This window comes from Arachis ipaensis, chromosome B2, assembly GCF_059453495.1.
Source record: "Arachis ipaensis isolate K30076 ecotype BB chromosome B2, ASM5945349v1, whole genome shotgun sequence".
In the NCBI taxonomy this organism is placed as follows: Eukaryota; Viridiplantae; Streptophyta; class Magnoliopsida; order Fabales; family Fabaceae; genus Arachis; species Arachis ipaensis.
In genome coordinates, this window is record NC_142437.1 from 110666107 (window position 1) to 110680870 (window position 14764).

Consider the following 14764-nt stretch of genomic DNA (forward strand, 5'->3'; position numbering starts at 1 on the left):
AGTTATTAATTATTTAACTAAATATTTTTATTTAAATTAAATTATAATGTAAATGTTTGTAGTTATTTGTTAAAATGGTTTACTTAAAATTCAAATTAATTTGTTATGTTAACATTTCTTGGTAGAATTTTTTACTCTAAAATTTTTATAGTTTTATAGGTTTACACATTTCCTGATTTTGGTTTTTTATTGTTTACTAGAAGTCTCGTCTACTTCTTCTCAAGAGAGTGAGTCACACATTCCCACCACCAAACGCCATTGTCCCCCTATCTGAGGGAGGCTGGCTTCGGCGATGTGGTGCCACTTAAGAATTTTGTATTTGACAACTCCCTGATTATGGCATTTGTAGAGCGCTGGCGTCCAAAGACCCACAACTTCTACTTGTCACAGGGTGAGTGCACCATTACCCTACAGGACGTCGCGTACCACCTGGGGATCCGCGCTAATGGAGAGTCAGTAGGTGGGTGCTTTCGTGACTTCCATACATGGTACAAGACTGAGGTATAGGAGTTGGTTGAGCAGCTACTCGAAGTCAGGCCTCTTACAGTCTAGCAGCAGGGAGCATAGAGGAAGGAGTCTTTTTCCCTGAAGTTGACATGTGTAACACCCTAACTTTTGGTACCTCATGATCGTACTAAAAGCCCAGGCATCGCTTACCTCTAAACTTTTTTACTTTATACTATCTTTATTTCATATTGAACCTTCGCGAATACGAATCGAAATTTTAAACAAAAAATTGAAAGAAGACTTTATTTTATAACAGTTAACCACAAAAGTATGGATATTCACATAGCTTTATATACATATACTTATTCAAAGATTCTCAAATACAAGTCCTACCCTCTAAAAATCAAAGACAATAAATGGCGAGGAGAAAGTCTAAGACTAAACCATCTATAGAAAATACAGATACATATATACATAAAGCTCTGATGTCCAGTCGCGGCTCTGCGTTAAGGATTTCTGAACCTGTTGCTGAAAGGAAAATCTGTAGGGGGTGAGAACATTGTCCTCGCATGTTCTCAGTAAGAAAAGTGAATGTCGTAAAAGTAATGAATGCAATGCGAATAATTGACTTTACCCCGTAAAATTATTCTTTTATCAAACCTTTGAAAATATTTTTTAATTTTACTTTAAACAATTAATTGCTTTTTTTAAAATTTCTGAACTTAAAACAAAACTCATTCACAACATTAATTCTTAATCATTTCAATACATAAACTAATAGTACCAAAGATCCAATTGAACACACAAGTAAGGCAGGATAAGACAACCAGCACAATCACAAGAAAAATATAACAAACAAAACACAAGCAAGTACAAATGTGCAAACAATATGATGCATGTCTGTTCTAAGCAGGCCATGAGCTGATGCATCGGTTGTCTACCCGCAACCCGACGTTACTCGAGGCGAACCCCAAATATGGTTTCTTTACCGTGTCAGTTAGACACAATTATCATCATGGGCAAACCCATGTCAGTCAGGATATATTGGCATTACGGTAAGAAATAGGTTATCAGTTAGGCGAACATTCCCGCATTAGCAATCTCAGGCTATCAGTTAGGCGGACACTTTCGCATTAGTAATTTGGCACAAAGGCCCATTCAATCAAGCAATATGCTATCAGTTAGGCGGATTCCCGCATTAGCAATCTTAGGCTATCACTCAGGCGGACACTTCCGCACTAGTACTTTTGCACAAGGCCCATTCGACATACACTTTTCATGATTCATTATCCGTTTCAGTTATCTCTTTCATACATGACTTCTCATTTTCTTCTTCTTTATTATGCCTCCACATCACCAATTATATACACACACCTTCACATCACCTATATTATTAAACGTGCCTCCGCATCACCGTTTAGTTACACATACCTCCGCATCACCAAATAATCAATCACTCTTACTTCCAAATCACCTCATAGGTATACTTTCAGTCTTAGCATCAAAATCTTTAATTTTCAAATACCCAAACTTTTTTAACTTTCAATCAAGATAAAAGTCACTTTCTTAATAAACCAAACTCAATTCCTAACCTAAAACAAATTTTTTTCTTAATAAGTCGAAATCAATTAATAAGATTCTGAAATCAAAATTTCTTTTAAATAATGCTTTAAACAAGTCTCGGAGTTTTTTAAAATTTTCTATAGCATTTCTTCTAAAATTCGAGTTTTACCACCCTTCAAAGGTCCCTACCAAACCATCCTCAATTCTCAAAAATCCTTCTTGATAATTCAAACAAATCAAACACAATATTATAAATTCATTTTCAATTCTCAAAGATCTCTTTCAATAAATCAAATTTTTAATACAAAAATCCTTTTCTCAATTATGAGTAAATATGTAAACCAAATTTTTTTCTAACATAGAGTTATTTCTCAAAATAAGCTTGTAAATCAGGTTTCCAAAATAAAATCACTTTTTCGTATATTTTTACAAGAACTAGTGTATGTTCCCGTGTCCTACACGGGATAATACATAAAATTATATAAATATTTTTATTAAAATTTAATTAAATAAAAAATATACATAGTAATTATTATTATAAATATTTTACAACTTAAAAATATTAAAAATAATTAATATTTATTTTAATCAATTTAAATTTATTGAATGGTCATCTCATTTGCCCGCTTAAGCAAGTATTTGGAGTTCGAATCTCGCCTTGTGTGTATCACAATCCATTAGTTAGCGACAGACCCTTAATAAATAGAACATTAATATGTGGTGGATTAATTCTCGACCTGCCAAGTTAGGAAATCCGTAGAAAAAAATTGTATTTGTCTTTAAAATAGATTAATTTTTCATTAATAGAAATACTTATGAATTTTTGTCTTTGTTGAAATTTTCTTGGGACAATTTTATTTATTGCTATCGTATTCATTCTTGAAATCAAAACAATATGATCAACATTGTTACTTGTTAAAACTTCACATTTTATGAAATAATTTTTAAATTTTTAAATTCATAAACTTATGTCATTACAAAAGTTATTAGATCGATTAATATTTTTTGGTAATATGGTGTATTGAAACACCATCGTTGAGTATTAGTTAGTATGAAAAGAAACCGATAACAACTTTTGTTATTCAATATATAATTTATTCTATTAAAAAAAAATTAATATTTTCTAAACTTGTAAATACATTTTCTTCTAATTTCTTACACCATTTTATTTGGCAATATTTACCATTAAAAAATAGCAAATGACCATACTATCTTACAATATATATAATGTACAAAGTAATTTCTTATTTTAAAATTAATTTTAGTTAGTGAGATAAAATTTAAATTTAAATTTAGAATTGATTAACAACTCATCATTTTTTTAATTTCAATAAAAAATAAATTGGTTAGATGCAAAATATTCATCATTTAATAATTTCAATCATTTAAATTTTAATTACCAAAAATTAGATTAAAAATTAATTATAAACTTAATAATCGATAATATATATATATATATATATATATATATATATATATAAAAGTACGTAAATAATAATATCCAATGTATTGATTATTTATTTTTTTGACAGAATTAATGTACAATTTATTGAGGATTGATTTATTATCCAAAAATTTTTTATAAACTTTGTAATATGTGAAAATAGTAATCTTTTTTTATTATTATTTAAGAAATTCTTCATAATTTTTTAATTATATAATTAACTTAATTAATAATCTTTATTATTGCTTTTATAATAAAAAAATGTCAATTTATACTATTTATATATTTTTTCACTACTAATAAATAAATAAATATTTGCACTATTATACTTATTGTTCTAGATGATAACTTAAGTTATTTATTTTGTATGTTAAATTTATTAAATATTAAGATGAAAAATTAAAATTGTTCAATAAATTATATAAATAGTTATTACAGAAAAGAAAAAAAAATTATATATCATATATAATAATCTTTGATATATATAGTGTCATGTATATATTAAGATTCTCTATTTTAACTATGTGAGTGATTATTGTTATTTTCACTTTTTCGTTACATTAAAAAAATAATATTTAAAACTAAAAAAGAGATAATTAATTTTTTTAATTTGAATTAAAAAATGTCTTGCAAATATATCTAACTTTTATATATACTAAGTGTTATAATATTAAATAGTATAGTATTTGCAATAACAATGACTCAAAATATTAATTTAAGATATATTTGAGTCTGGTAAGACCTCAATGCAAGCAAGATCAACTAAAATCTATTGTTAGGGTCCCAAATTTGACTTAGGTTCATTACCTTAAAGACCCAATGCAGATGAAGTCCATGCGTCCCCTCTTAAATCGGCTCAAATTGGATTTCTGTTGCTAGTTAGATATGGTAATGAGAACTTAGGGGAGCGTGAGAAACCCACTTTCCATCCCTCATTCCTATTTAAAAAAAATGTCCATGTTCTTTCTCCGTCATTGCAAATTCCTATTCAATTACCCCTCAGAGAATGTAGATCTCTTCGAGTATCTACGAATATTCTTTGAAAATTTTTTAAAAAATTAACACAAAAAGACATAATATAGTAAATCATAAAATAATCAATTCAATATAATTCAACACAATTTATAACATATTCGTTATGGAAAATAACATTTCAAAAGGAGAAAACATAAAAATCCAACATAATAACATAACAATTTTTTAGGACGATACTGAGCGATGTAGTGATGGACTTGATGAGAGGTAGAGAAAATGAGTTAGAGAGAGAGGGGATCAAGGCTGAGAATGAGTCTGAAAGAAAAAGGAAAAATTCGAATTGGAGGCAGAAATTAGAGTTACTAAATTCAAGAAATGGAGTTACGTATATATAAAATAGGATAAATTAATAATTTTATATTCGCGTATATTTAATAAGTTTCATGGGGCGGGTACTTATGTCCGTGCCCCTATTAGGAGGGGCAAACGGAAAAGTCCGCCCTGTCTTGCCAAAAGCCCGCCCCGCCTAGTAAAACGGTCTTGAATTTTTCCTCTGCCCGCCTAATGGTAGGCTAGCGGGATCTCCTTTTTTTTTTTTATAAAAACCATTCAATATTAAACAATATATATAATTTCACAACAATTTCAATAAATTTATAATTTCTAAAAACATAAAAAAAAAATTATAATTTTTAAATCCACGCACATTAACGTCTTTATAATTATAAATATGTAATAAATATACTTATAAATCAATTTTTTTGAAACAAAATAATAAAACCAGCATTGTCCAAAGCAAAAAAAAATATTATCCAAAATATATAATTAAACATCTTCAAATTTATAATCAATCAAACATAAAACATAATCCAAAATATAACTTAAAACTTCTTCAATTATCATCTTCATCCTCTTATAGATCAATAACATTATAGAAATTTGTAAAAAAATAGCTCTACCAAAATAAAAGCTTGGCCCAGCGGAAAAGTCTGCCCCGCCCCACCGAAGCCCGCCAAATCCCGTGGATTAGGCGGTGTAGGGTAGGCGGAATTTTTAAGTTTGGTGGTCATAAATTTCCAGCCCAACCCACATTTTTTGGAGGGTTATGCGACCAGCTCGACAGGTTTTGACCCGTTTGCCACCCCTAGTCCCCATCCATTTTCGCATGGCAGGTCGTGAGGATTTCAGGAGTCCTCATCTAGTTCCAAAATGCGAGTAATTCCTGCAAATACCTGTTTCGGCTGTTTTTGTGATCATCCTTATTGCTAGCATTTATTGGTTCGTGACGTGGAGCTATTCTAGCCATTCAATAAATTCTCAGATAATCAAAGTTTAGGTTATATCATTTTTATAAAGTTACATGTATCCTTATTATAACAATATTAATAAAAGATAAATGGATAAACACTAAACTTTTGTTTGGATATAAGATAAAAAATAAGAGGAAAGAAAAGCATATTTTTGTGTGTGTACTGTTTAGATGAAAAAAATGAATGAAAATAAAATAGAGGAAAAAATTTCTTTTGCTTGAATGGAAGGAAAAGTAAGAAGAGAAAAAATCATAATAGAGAAAAATTATATTAATATTTTTATATATTATATATAAATTATAATTCAAATGGTAACTCTGTATTTTTATCCATGTTTGCACTTTTGAATCAGTTTTCTTCGCAACTTTGAAGAGAAAATATTTACGTGAGCTTCATATACACTTTTATGCTTTTCATTCAATTTCTTTGTTGAACCAAATAATGAAAAATTGATTTTTCCATCCATTTTCTTCTCCAGCATGTTATTTCTCTACAAATACTTCTAATTTAAACAATGCATAAATATGTCATCTATTCTATTATATATAACAATAACTAATATCACATACTAGGCTAATTTACGTTGATAAACCAAAGTCACCCTAAAATTACCTGAATCCCCTAAACCCAATAACGTTACCTAGTTGTCTCCATTTACATTTCCATATAAATCGAATTTAATGAATTCGAATTAGGGTAATAAGTAGTAAAAATAATTTATATTTAATTATTTACCTCTAACTTATAGTAAAAATGTAAGATATGATGCAAAAAAAAATAAAGCGACATAAATTTTTTACTAATAAAAAAATATTTTTTATTTTTTAGACACGTATCTATCTTTTTAAGTTATACATTTTGATTTATATAAATTAATGATAATTAAATGTACAAAAAAATACTAATTAATAAAGAAATAAAATTTAAGATAAACATGTCCTGAACCAATTGAAATAAAATAAAGACTTTTAATTATGATCATTAATTATAATTACATATATTTACTTCAAGATTTATACTTCGAAAACACAGTATATAAATATTTTGTATTTTGTATTTTTAAATTTTATACTATCACAAACATTAGTTACTCTCCAATAATGACAATACTTTTAAAAAAATAAACATAACTAAATGATCTTAAAATTATATAATAATTTTCAACATAACAAAAAAAATATACAATTACCTAAAATATAATATTTGTGTAGTAACTGAAATTAGTTGTCAATATAAAGTAATATATAATATTATTTTGTAATCAAATAAGTGTTTAATCAAAGAATTTAATATTTATATAATAATATGACAAAATAGATTAAAGTTTGAGTTTAATCATAGCAAGCATTCAAGTTTAAATTTTTATAAATTAATTTATTTGTGTTAAAGTGAATTGCGTAATAAAAATTTCATAAAAATTTCATATATTGAAGTAGACAACAATTTATTTATAAATACAAAAATTGTATTGAATAAGTAAGAAATTATTTTATTTTAATTTGGTCCATAATACACATGATTCGAATTTAGCTCAATATATATGATTTGATTTGATTTGATTTAATTATTAGTTAAAAATATCTCAGTTGCCTATTTTATTCATAGATTTATTATTTTAATGACTAATAAATTAATCAAATTAATTAATTAGTACACACAATAAATTGGGGTTAATAAATTAAAAGAAATAAATTAAAAATACTAACAGAATATTAAAATAAATAAATTAGAAAATACTACCAAATCAAATTGATATAAATTACAATAAATTATATAATATTTAAATATTTAATCAAATTAATTAGTTGATATAGTTAATTTATCATAATAACTTATAGTTAATGAGTTAAAAGAAATAAATCGAAAAACATTCTCAAAAACATGCTACGTCAGCTTCATCATTAAGTACAAAAATCTGATTTTTATATAGTAGAATAGATAAATTTAAATGCGTAATATTATTCTTATTAAAATTATCTAATTATATTTATGCAACTTAAATTTTTAGAGAAGATTATTAATGACATCTTATTGGTCAAAAAACTTATTAATGACTCTAGAGTCTAGATAACTTGATGTGAATTTTTTTTTTTTTTACATTAACTTTAGATAAAAAAAAATTAGTTCTGACATATAATTGAAAACTTAAAATGTAATTAATAAAAAAAATTTATCTATAATTATTAATGAGATGTAATCTAGATATAATGAGAAATAAATCATATAAATAGAGATTTTGCATAATAGATAGAGTTAAATTCAAGGATAACAATATTTTTTAATTAATTTTTTAAATTTATTCAATTACAACAACAACAACAACAACAACAACAACAATAATAATAATAATATATTTGTCTAACTTAATTTAACTTTTACGTAGACAATTCTTAATCTATTTTATATTCATCTACATTAAAAAAAAAAGAAAGAAAGAAATGAAGGATATACAATCTTTAACACGTACTCTTTTAGGTATTTAGAAATCTAGAACAAAAAAAAAAACCTTGAAAATCCAAATAACCACATAACTTTCCTTGCCCTCAATTCTGTGACCTTACTCACAAAAACCCAGAAGAATAGAATATTGCTTGACTTGCTTTCGAATGCAATAGAGAAGAACATGCAACTTCTATCTCGTCACCGTTATTCCTCCTGCCCAGTCACCAGTGACGGACCCAGAATCGAAGAATTTTATAGTGGGGGCAAAAATATAATAAAATTTAGGTATATATATATATATATATATATATATATATATATATATATATATATATATATATATATATATATATATATATATATATATAATACCTAACAAGTTAAGGATTATTCCATTATGAATTTGAATTTTATTTAAGAGTCTACAATTGACCAATGAGTTACTACACATACAAGATGGAATTCGAACTCCTAATACTTGCTTAAGCGGACGACTATTAAGCTGATCACTTGACCAACCCAAATTGATTTAGATATATTTAAAATTTTAAATTATAACTATCTATACATATTGATAAAAACTAAAAACATACACGCAATCACTTATTATAGTATTTAAAATAATAAAAAATAATTTCACACCTACGGTATAATATTCAGAATAATAAAAATAATAATTTATAATAGCTTTCTTTTTATTTTTAACATGGTAATATTATTTTTTTATATATGTTCTTAAAAAATTATTTTATTTTTTATAATCTCATATTTAATAATTTAACTATTAGATCTATTTATTATAGTCTTTATAGTATAAATAAATTTTTTAACTAAAGTAATTACTATAATCAAGACCTTTTTAATAATAAATATTAATACAGTATATTAATATATAGATAATATATTTTTTATTTTAAATAATTTTTTAACAAATTACTAATAATTTAAGTTGTATTTAATTAAAAAACTAAGTTTTAATTTAATTATCAACTAATTAACTAATATAATAAAATTAAATTATCACTATTTTTTGAGTTTATTTATTTATTTTTATTATTATACTAACTCAAATTTAATAATATAATTATTATTATTATTATATGTTAAGTTTAACAAAAAAAAATTTTTAGCATAAAACAGAAGAAAATCATTTATATTTTATTTTGAGTAAACATAATATAAAAGGGAAAATATATATATGTATTATTATATTTTTTATTTAAATTTTGTGGGGGCAAATGCCTCATCTACATTATATGTAGGTCCGTCCCTGCCAGTCACTACCTTTGTCATGTCTGCTCCGCCGCCGTGTACGTTGCTATGCGTAATCCAATTTAATGAATTTAATTAGAATAAATAATAAATTATTTATTTTATTTTAGACTTCATAAATGAAAAAACTAATTCACTGATACAATGAATTACAATTAACGTAGCCTAACTAATTAAGTAATATAAATTATAATAAATTATATTAATATTTAAATATCTAATCAAATCAATTAGTTGATATAATTAAGTCATTGTAATAAATTGTATTGAATGAGTTAAAATAATTAAATTGAAAAATACTCTGTGGAGCATGCTACGTCAACTCCATCATTAAGTGTAGAAACCTAATTTTTATATAATAGAATAGATAAATAGAATAAATAAGTAAGTATTTGCACTATTATACTTCTTGTTTTACATGATGACTTAAGATATTTGTTTTGTATGTTAAATAATATAAATAATATTTTATATCTTATATTCATTAAATATTGATATTAAGAAGAGAAAATTATGTAATAAATTTTATAAATAGTAATTATAAAAAATAAATAATTATTTATTATATATAATAATTCTTGGTATACATAGGATCATGTATATATTAGGATATCTATTTTAATTATGTGAGTAATCATTGTTATTTTTATTTTTTTATTATATTAGTAAATAATATTTAAAACTAAAAGAAAGAAAAATAACTAAAAAATTTTCTTAATTTGAATAAAAACTCTCTTATAAATATAGTAAAAATATAAGATGTGATGTAAAAAAAAAAAAGCTAAAGTGACATAAATTTTTACTAAAAATAAAAATATTTTTTTGTTCATTTCTTTTAGACACATAACTATTTTATTCAAGGTATAAATTTTAATTGATATAAACTAATGATAGTTAAGTATACCAAAAAAAAAAAGCAATCAATAAAAAAATAAAAACTTAAATAAGGCAAATATGTTCTGAAAAAAATTAGAATAAAATAAAAATTCCAATTATAACCATTAATCATAATCATATATATTTATTTTAAGATTTATATTTCGAAAATTCAGAATATTAATATTTTTTATTTTTTATTTTTTTCAATTTTAGACTATTATAAATATTAGTTGTTCTCTAATAATAGCAATCCTTTTAAAAGAATAAACATAATTAAATAATTTTAAAAATATATAATGATTTTTAAAATAACAAAAAATGTACAATTACCTAAAATATATTATTTTTCTATAGCAATTGAAATTTAATTGCCAATATAAAAATTATATATATAATATCCTATCATAAACAAATAAGTATTTAATCAAAGAATTTAATATTTATATAATATAAAAAATAAATTAAAATTTGAGCTTACTCATAGTAAACGCTCAATTTTAAATTTTTATAAATCAAATTTTATCATTTTTTTCTCGAAGTAACTTATACAATGAAAAATTCCTAACGCATTATTGATACTCAAATAATATAAATAATATATTAATAAATAAAAAATATTATTAAAAGTTAAATATACAGATAAAAAATTATAACTTGCAAAAATATCTCTAGAATTTATGTATTAAATATTAAAAGTCATGTATTTATATAAATTAAATTATATTAAATTGTAAGATATTTAGATATTTAATTAAATTTAAAAATAAATAGTATGCCAATTCAAATAATTTAGATTGGAGATAAAAAAGATATATAATCAAATTATATCATATAACATAACATTTCTATAAATTTCTTTTATAAGAGATTTAATACAAAAATATTTATCATCATCTGTTTAACGTAACAATTTAAATTTAGGTGAATGGTTCCAAAAAATACCTTTTTAAATTATTTATTGTTAATATCAGGTCAGTTTCATAAAATTCAATAATGACATAAATGATTATATTTGAACTACAAAATTAACCTAAAATAAAATATAGAAATTGATGAGAACAAAATATTAAGACAAAAAATTATTAGAAGCATAAAAATAGAAAAAAAATATCAAATTTAAATAATGTCAAAAAGAATCTAATATATAAAGATGTGAATTGTAAAAATAGAGGGATAGATATATAAAGAAGAATAGCATGCATGCATAAATGTTTCTTTACTATATCATAATTTGCTCCAGCTATACAATGAATTCAATGGCAGTCGGCAGCTCCAAAAGTTTGCATCGGTGCACCTCGAGCACATGACCTGATTTCTTAAGCCGCAAGTATGCCGAGCACATTGTCATCCAATTCCATCAGCAACAGTAATGCTTAAATTCAGACATTTTCAAGTTATAAACAAACAATCAACGAAACATTATTCATCCATACCTTCTCATTTATCTATAAAAAAAATTTTACATAAAGAAAAAAAAAAAGAAAAGAAGAGTTGAAATAGCAAGAGCGATAAAAATGATGATTCTTATCATTTTGTTTGGCTGTCTATATATAGAAGACCAGAAAATCATGATTATCTAACAAAATTAATTTGTATTTATTGCATTTAATTTGAATAAGCAAGAAATGATCATATTTTAGTTTAGTATTTAATTCACATGATTTGAATTTGACTCAATACATATAATTTAATTTGATTTAATTATTAGTTAAAAATATCTCAATTGCTTATTTTATTTATAGATTTATTATTTTAATTATTAATAATTTAATCAAATCAATTAATTAATATACATAATGTATACCTAATTTGATTTAATAAATTAAAAAATACTACCAGAATATTGAAAGAAATAAATTATTAGGAAATACTATTAAAATAAATTGATATAAATTATAATAATTATATAATATTTAAATATCTAATCAAATCAATTAGTTGATATAATTAATCTTATAATAAATTATATTTAATGAGTTAACAGAAATAAATCGAGAAACACTCTCAAAAGCATGCCACGTCAGCTCCACCATTAAGTGTAGAAATCCGATTTTTATATAATAGAATAGACGTTAATTCATATATAGTATATAAACAAATTTAATTAGAATAAATAACAATTTATTTATTTTATTTTAGACTTTATAAATGAAAAGACTAATTCACTAATATAACGAATTATAATTAATGTAGTATAATTAATTAAGTAATATAAATTATAATTAATTATATTAAGAAAAGAAATATTTAAATATCTAATCAAATTAATTAGTTGATATAATTAAGTCAGTGCAATAAATTGTATTAAATGAGTTAAAACAATTAAATCGGGAAATACTCTCCGATGCATGCCACGTCAGTTTCATCATTAAGTGCATACATCCGATTTTTATATAATAGAATAGATAGATAGATTCGGACATAACCTTCTCTTAAAAATTGGCTTCACCACCCTCAAGGCTCCCTCATTTCCATAATTTCTTAACTTATCTCAATCCAAGCCAGTACTCTATTCATACATCATTTTACCAAGGCATACACATAATTTATTCACAGCCACAATTTTGACAATTCTCAAACATTCAGAAAATCAAACACATATTCATCAAATACAATTATTTTCACAATCACAAATCTAACACAAATTCGTCATTCAACCAGTCCAGACAGTCATAAATTATTGCAATTACTCATTAATAAGCTTTTGAGCATTTATGAATTAAAAACTTATAATTTTAAAAACGAATCCCATACCTCCCTATAAAATTCAACGAAAATTCTAAAAAAAACTTTCTAATCGAGCTGCTAAAGAGGAAAACGTCAAAAATTATCTGTACTTTCTAAAACTCCAATTGACCGAACTTAAGAGAAATGAGAGCTACGCCGCCGTCAACTTCTACCAAACAAAAGTGATACTAACGTATAAAAAAAGAAGATACGAATACTTTTATTTAATTAGATTTTTTTTATTGGAGTTACGAATTTCAAAAAATCAAACCCGGAAATCATGGAAGTGTCATGGCTCTCCTTCAAGGACACTCGGTCTCTCTCACTTTCATTACCTTTCCAAGTCTTAATTCAGGGATGATATTGAATATAATAAAAGCCATGATGGTGATTATTTGAGGATTTATGGTATTAAGGCGTAGGTGTCATGATAATATATATGTATACATGCATTAAGTCCACGTTTCAAATTTCCTTCCCTTTGTTCTCTTAATGTCTCGTGCCTCCTTTCTTTATATTTTATTATAATAAAAATTATTTAAAAATTTTAATTAATTTTAAATTTAAAATATTATAAAATTTAATTTAATTACTTTTTAAAAAATATTTTTTTAAATAAAATTATCAAATATAATAAATTATAAATAACTCAATATTTAATTTTTCAAAAGCACAGGTTGTTATAACATAATTTTGGGAGTATTTCCGACAGATGCTTGTTACTGATGATTGAGTCACCCTTCGACAATAACGTAAGGTGCTATATATTGTTGATGATCGAGTGTTACCTGATGACTGATAAGTCCAATAATTAGGTCTATTTTCGGTGGCTCCCACTACTAGATAACTTTCAGATGCGTTCTTTGTCTTGGGATCTGCGGTACTAGCATGGACGTATCATTCCCTATGCTCTGCAGCATATCGCTCCACCATGGACACAGTAAGCATGAAACGCTTTAGGAGGATGCCAACCACTATCGTCAACTCTCAGTGCAGCCTTGATCGCCTGAAATCTATTAGAAATAATCAACAAGCACGTCACCTCAGATTGGTAAGGAAGAAAGACTATGACCCCGTTGTCTTGGACTTAATAATTGCAAAGGCTACAGGAAAGATATTGTTGTTACCGTCCTGTGCCACTGCAATAAGCAAAACACTACCATATTTAATTACCATATAGATGTGTGCCATCAACAGAAACGAACGTCTCGAAATGTTTGAAAGCCTCCACACAGGCAGAGAAGGTCTAAAATACCTTATGAAGCATGCTGCAATCATGCACCATAAGGTGCCCATCATAGTACGGTACAATACTAATCTCACATATCGTTCTGGGACAATAACTTTGCAGTGTTTGCAGCAAACTTGGCACCTTATTGTATGACTCCTCCTAATCACCATATATTTGTGCAATTGCCTTTTGTTTTGCCATCCAGACCTTTCTATACGAGGGTTTGAAGTGATAGCTTTGCCTAACTGCACCCTGTAGGACAGAAATGATGACGGATGGGCTTGATTGTATCAAAGGTAGGATGACACGGTAAATGAGGCCGCTGTCCAACTGTCGATGATCCTAAAACATGGTGGGTGCTAAACACATGTGCGAGATCTTCCCACCCTACGCACCTCCTTAACGAAATAGAACAATCATGGTTTACATGTACAACAAGCATAACAATGATAATTGAGAATATAGAACACAATT